The 5,839-nt window shown below is 46.0% G+C and overlaps 1 pseudogene; it reads left to right on the top strand.

Moving 5' to 3' along the window:
- Positions 1-633: 633 nt before the first annotated feature.
- LOC127196119 (polypyrimidine tract-binding protein 1-like) lies at positions 634-3,262 on the top strand (annotated as a pseudogene).
- Positions 3,263-5,839: the final 2,577 nt, after the last annotated feature.

Raw genomic sequence — 5,839 nt, 5'->3', positions numbered from 1 at the left:
TAGGTAGCGTCTTTGTGCCCTCGGACATAAGCTGAGTCATGCTCACTGCAAGATCTTATTAAATTCGGGATAGGCATTTGATCTCCTAAGGGCTATGCAGAAGTTTTAAATGGCAAATGCTTTTATTTTTAAGAACATCTCTTCTGCGATGATCAAAATATTTTACAGTGATTATGTTCCATTTCTATTTCACTGAGGCTTCCCAACAGGTCTTAGTAGAAAAAGCCAGACAATATTCATTTTCTTATGAGGTAACATCTCAACAAATATATCATAAATCGTACCTATGATCAGTTGAAAGCTCATGTAACACGCCTGACCCTCGGGACTTCAGAGCTCAGAACACTCCACTAGAGCCCATCATCTCCCATCTTCAGCACCTGTCTGAGTGGGAAATGTTGTTTGCTGCCACCTCCCAGCATCAGGAGAACGTCACATCGCATGCTAAAGGCAAAAGAACCACATCCCAAACTGTGCTTAACACTGATTTTGTTTTGGCTTTGCTCCATTTTAGAGATGGAAAAAAATCATATATTAACTGTTATAAGCCAGCAATTATCGATTAGTGAACATTCTAAATAAAAGAAAGAAAGTAAAGCAGAAAAGCATTATGGAAGATTCCTACACCTCCACTCCGTCCCCCATGGGTCGGCTCTGTGTGCCATGGGACAGCATCGTCCCAGACATAGCAGGCTGTACAAAAGCTCTTGTACCAGGATCCAATGAGCTCTTCTCCACATGTGTCAGCAATGGCTCCTTCGTCATGAGCAGCTCAGCCTCAAAAGCCAATGGAAATGACAGCAAGAAGTTCAAAGGTGACAACAGGAGCACAGGAGTCCCTTTCAGAGCCTTACATGTTCACAAGTTACCTGGTGATGTTACTGAGAGTTCATCTCACTGGAGTTACCCTTTGAGACAGTCGCCAACCTCCCTATGCTGAAGGGGAAGAGCCAGTACTTCATTGAAATGAACATGGATGAGGCTGCCAATACCAAGGTCAGTGCCCATGGACAGCCCAGTTATATCCAGGACTCCAATCACCAGTACACCGACAGCTTGCCCAACCAGGTATGGGCCGCTGCAAGCCATAAACTCTGCGCTGTCCGGAAACCTGGCCTTGGCTCCCTCCGCCGCTGCTGTGGATGTAGGAACAGCAACGCCAGGCCCGAGCCCAGTGCTCAGGATCATTGTGGAAAACCCTGGACATGTTGCACCAAATCGTCCCTAAGTTTGGCACAGTCCTGAAGATCATCACATTCACCAAGAACAACCAGTTCCAAGGCTGCTTCAGTATGCTGACCCTGTGAGCACACAGCATGCCGAGCTGTAGCTGGACAGCCAGAACATCTACAATGCATGCTGTACGCTGTGCATCGACTTCTCGGAGCTCACCAGTCTCCATGTCGAATACAATAACGACAAGAGCAGAGATTACACTCGGCCTGCACTGCCCTCTGGAGACAGCCCGCCTTCGCTGGATCAGACCACAGCAGCAGCCTTTGGTGAGCCCGGCATAATGTCAGCCTCTCCGTATTCAGGAACCGGGTACCTCCTACCTGTGCTATCCCTCAGGATGCAGGCCTCTCTGTACCTACTGCCCATGGAGCCCTGGCCCACCTGTGCATACCATCTGCCGCTATCACAGCTGCAGACGGCTGCATTGCCATCTCAGGCCTGGCAGGGCCGGATATTCCATACTTTTGGTCAGCAACCTGAACCCTGAGAGAGTCACACACCAAAGCCTCTTTAGTCTCTTCGGTGTCTATGGTGATACGTAGCAGGTGAGGAGCCTGTTTAATAAGAAGGAGACTGCACTCGTACAGATGGCAGACAGCAGCCAGGCCCAGCTGGCCGTGAGCCACCTGAACAGGCACAAACTGCATGGGAAGTCAGCGCGATCGCGCTGTCAAAGCATCAGCATGTGCCGCTGCCTCGTGAGGGACAGGAGGACCAGGCCTGACCAAGGACTATGGTAGCTCACCGCTGCATCCCTTCAAGAACCCTGGTTCCAAGAATTTCCAGGACATCTTGCTCCCTCAGCCACCCTGCACCTCTCCAACATCCCGCCTCCGTGTCAGAGGAGCGCCTCAAGAAAATCTTCTCCAGCAAGGACGGAGTGGTCAAAGACGTGTCACGTTCTCCCAAAAAAACTGCAAGATGGGCTTTGTAGAGGAGGCGATGGAAGCGCTTCCTGGACTGCATAACCATGACCTGGGCGGGACCCACCACTTCTTCCTGTCCTTCTCCAAGCCCATTGTCGATGCCCGTGGGCCTGCGACAGCTTCCACCATTCCCGAAAAGCCCTTTTTAAAAGCACCTGAAGTGAAGGCGGGCATGGTGGCGCACACCTTTAATCCCAGCACTTGGGAGGCAGAAGCAGGCGGATCGCTATGAGTTCGAGGCCAGCCTGGTCTACAAAGTGAATCTAGGACAGCCAAGATTCACAGAGAAACCTTGTCTAAAAAAAAATCCTGAAGTGACCTTACACACCAGAGATTTTTTTTTAAAGAGTCCACTTTGCCTGTTTTTAAAAAATTAAATCTAGCCCACCTTGCTGTGGCAAGAGAGACGGCTTAGGCCACAGAGGTCCAGTCAGGCCCGGCACCATGCCTTGAAGGGCTCAGGTGTGAGGCCACAGCGGTGCCCCAAACACAGCAACTTTCAGTGCCTTACAAAACCAGCATGCCTCACGGCCACACACCACACCCACCCTCTCAGGCCACCAGCCTCTAGACTGTAAGTGAACCAGGCGGTCTATACCATAGGCTCCCCATGCTGTGCAGGAGCTGGGGCCACGCCCCTACCCCTTATAATCAAGTGACATGATTCTCCCATGTCCATGGCCAGCCCAGAGGGTGCAATACCTGACTTTCCATTCAAATGCAAGAGATATATAAAGCATTAAGTAACTTTCTAATAGCAATAAAAAATTATTGAAAACACAGTGACAGATTTTTTTACATAATTAATGACAGAAAACGATAACTCTGACTACCTCAGATCTCTGGATCCTGTTGTCAGCTACTAGGACAAGTTCACATCAAGAGGAAGGGACAGTAGGAGAGAAAAGTATGCAACAGTGTCACGCTGGCCCTGAGGAACCACTCACACATTAGCCTGCTGCTGGCTCGTCAGTGGGTTAACCTTTTGTCTACTTTTATCTTGCTATATTTCAAGGAACTATTTGCACATTAGCATGATATGGACTCACCAGTACTTTATATCTTACGTCTAGTCTTCATGCTCTCCTGAAAAACGATAACACTCTGCCTGCTGCTTTTGTGAGTCATTTCTAAAGTGGAGGCAACAAAACTGCTACGTACTATAGTTTACAAATCACATGATGAGAGTTTTCTGAAGACTTGTGGTGACAATGGAGTTTAGCAGGTTGTACCTTCTCCAGAGGAGATGGCCTGGCTCTGTAATAGGTAAAGAAATTTTACTAAGCCTATCAGAGTTCTCTCATCAACAATGAATATGACAAAATGAGGGCTTATGACTGAGGTTAATAGGCAAAGCTTGTGAAAATATCTCTTATCTGTGAGAGTGAGCTATTTGAATTAGATCACAACGATACATTCCAGTGCCTCTGCACTCCACATTTGCAGCATAACAACGCATTAAAACACTTCCAACGCGTGCCTATTTGGAGTGATATTAAAATCTAAAGCAAGCACTTTATGCTCAAAAGGGAGAAAGGAACAACCTGAAACTCTGGAGTTTATGCTCAGAGAAACGTTCTACTAACTCTCAGAGAAAAGAATACTTTAAAATATTTGACTTTCAAATAACTGGTAACATTAAACATAATTTAACAATGAGCATATTTAAAATATTGAGGATTAATTTTAGTAGGCTTTCCTATGAATTCTGATCAGCAAAGAGATTTCCACAGTATAAAGCTAATTAGGTTTTTAATATTTATGATAATGAGTAAAGTCATAAATTATTTACTATTGCTAACTTGTGAACTAAAACAATCAATAAATGGCAATATTATTGTATACAGTTTCAATATAACAGGCATATATGTGTTCTCTGGCCCTAAAAGTACTTAATACATTGTATCTTAGATTAATCTAAATTGCAATATTAAGAGCACTGACCAGTTATTAGCAACTTTGAAGAGGAAAACACAGCTACAGTGCACAATGTGTGTTTTGGAAAAAGCATATTTAAATGTCAGGAGTCCCTCCAAAGGATTCATAACAGGACAGACTCGTTCCCTGCCAAGTGTTTGTCAGGTTCCTACAACCTTAATTAAGAATGTGAATGACTGGAAAGGGAAAGAAATGAGACAAGGGCAGCAACCAAAACTAGTCAGTGGAAAATACTTAGGACAGGTTCTCACCGTGATGCGACTGTACAGATTCAGTCCCATTAAGGCAGATGGACCCTCTGGCTGGAGGAGACACTCTGACTGAAGATAAAAGCTGGAATGGCCATCATCCCACAGTCCAGTTTGTTTCCTTCAGATAAGGGACTTGATGGACTTTTTAAATTTTTATTTAGTTATTCCTTTATATCCCAGCTGACTTGATGGGCTTTTAAAAGTCCTCTATTAAAATACAAGCTACTATTAAAAACAAGGAATTCCCAAAATTTGTGGACAAATGGATTGAACTAGAAATGATCATAATGAGTGAGTTAACCCAGAAGCAGAAAGAGTCAAATGGTATATACTCACTTATATCTGCATACTAGCCCAAGGGGCATGTCCCATGAAAGTCTTCACTTACCAGGAAACTGGGGCAGAGAGGAGGACATCCTATTGGGACTCTAGATGAGATAAGCATGGGAGAATGGCAAAGTAGAAGGATCCAGAGGGTCCGAAGAACATTATGATAGGCAGATTTGGGCTCAAACTATGGCATCAGCCAAGGACAATACAGGCGGTAAACTTTGAACCCCTACCCAGATCTAGCCAATGAACAGGACATTCTTCACAGTTGAGTGGAGAGTGGGTTATGACTTTCACTTGAACCCTAGTGCCCCATATTTGACCATGTCCCCTCGATGGGGAGGCCTGGTGGCACTCAGAGGAAGGATAGCAGGTTACCAAGAAGAGACTTGATACCCTATGAGCATATACAGGAGGAGGAAGTACCCCTCAGTCACAGTCATAGGGGAGGGGAATAAGGGGAAAATGGGAGGGAGAGGAATGGGCAGATACAAGGGATGGGGTAACCATTGAGATGTAATATGAATAAATTAATAAATAATATAATAAATAAATAATACAAGCTACTCAGTAAGGTTACATATTAACTTTTGATCAGCAAACTCAAAACCTCCAAAAAAGCCCTCTGATGGGAGAAAGGTACAGTAAAATAGGCTAGTTTAGAGAAATTGGCCCTCTCCTCTCTGCCAGGCTAGGTTTCCTATGGGGACAGTGTCCTCCCTGGTGGCCAGGTTTCCCATGGGGACAGTGCCCTCCCTAGTGGCCAGGTTTCCCACAGGGACAGTGTCCTCCTTGGTGGCCAGGTTTCCCAAAGGGACAATGTCCTCCCTGGTGGCCAGGTTTCCCACAGGGACAGTGTCTTCCCTGGTGGCCAGGTTTCCCACAGGGACAGTGTTCTCCCTGATGGCCAGGTTTCCCATGGGGACAGTGTCCTCCTTGATGGCCAGGTTTCCCATGGGGACAGTGTCCTCCCTGGTGGCCAGGTTTCTCATGCAGTCCTCCTTGAACACAACAGGTCTCAAAGAGCTAAAGATATGTACTTTTTCTCTCCCCAGCAAGGACTCAAGGGTGCACTTTATTAGGCATGGGGTAGGTACTGCAATGCCTTCTTAGCTGACACTAGATTTTCCCCACATAAAGCTGATGCTGCCACTTTTC

This window comes from Acomys russatus, chromosome 12 (assembly GCF_903995435.1).
Source record: "Acomys russatus chromosome 12, mAcoRus1.1, whole genome shotgun sequence".
NCBI lineage: Eukaryota > Metazoa > Chordata > Mammalia > Rodentia > Muridae > Acomys > Acomys russatus.
The sequence above is the reverse complement of the archived record's forward strand: the minus strand, read 5'-3'. Positions and strand labels throughout refer to the sequence as shown.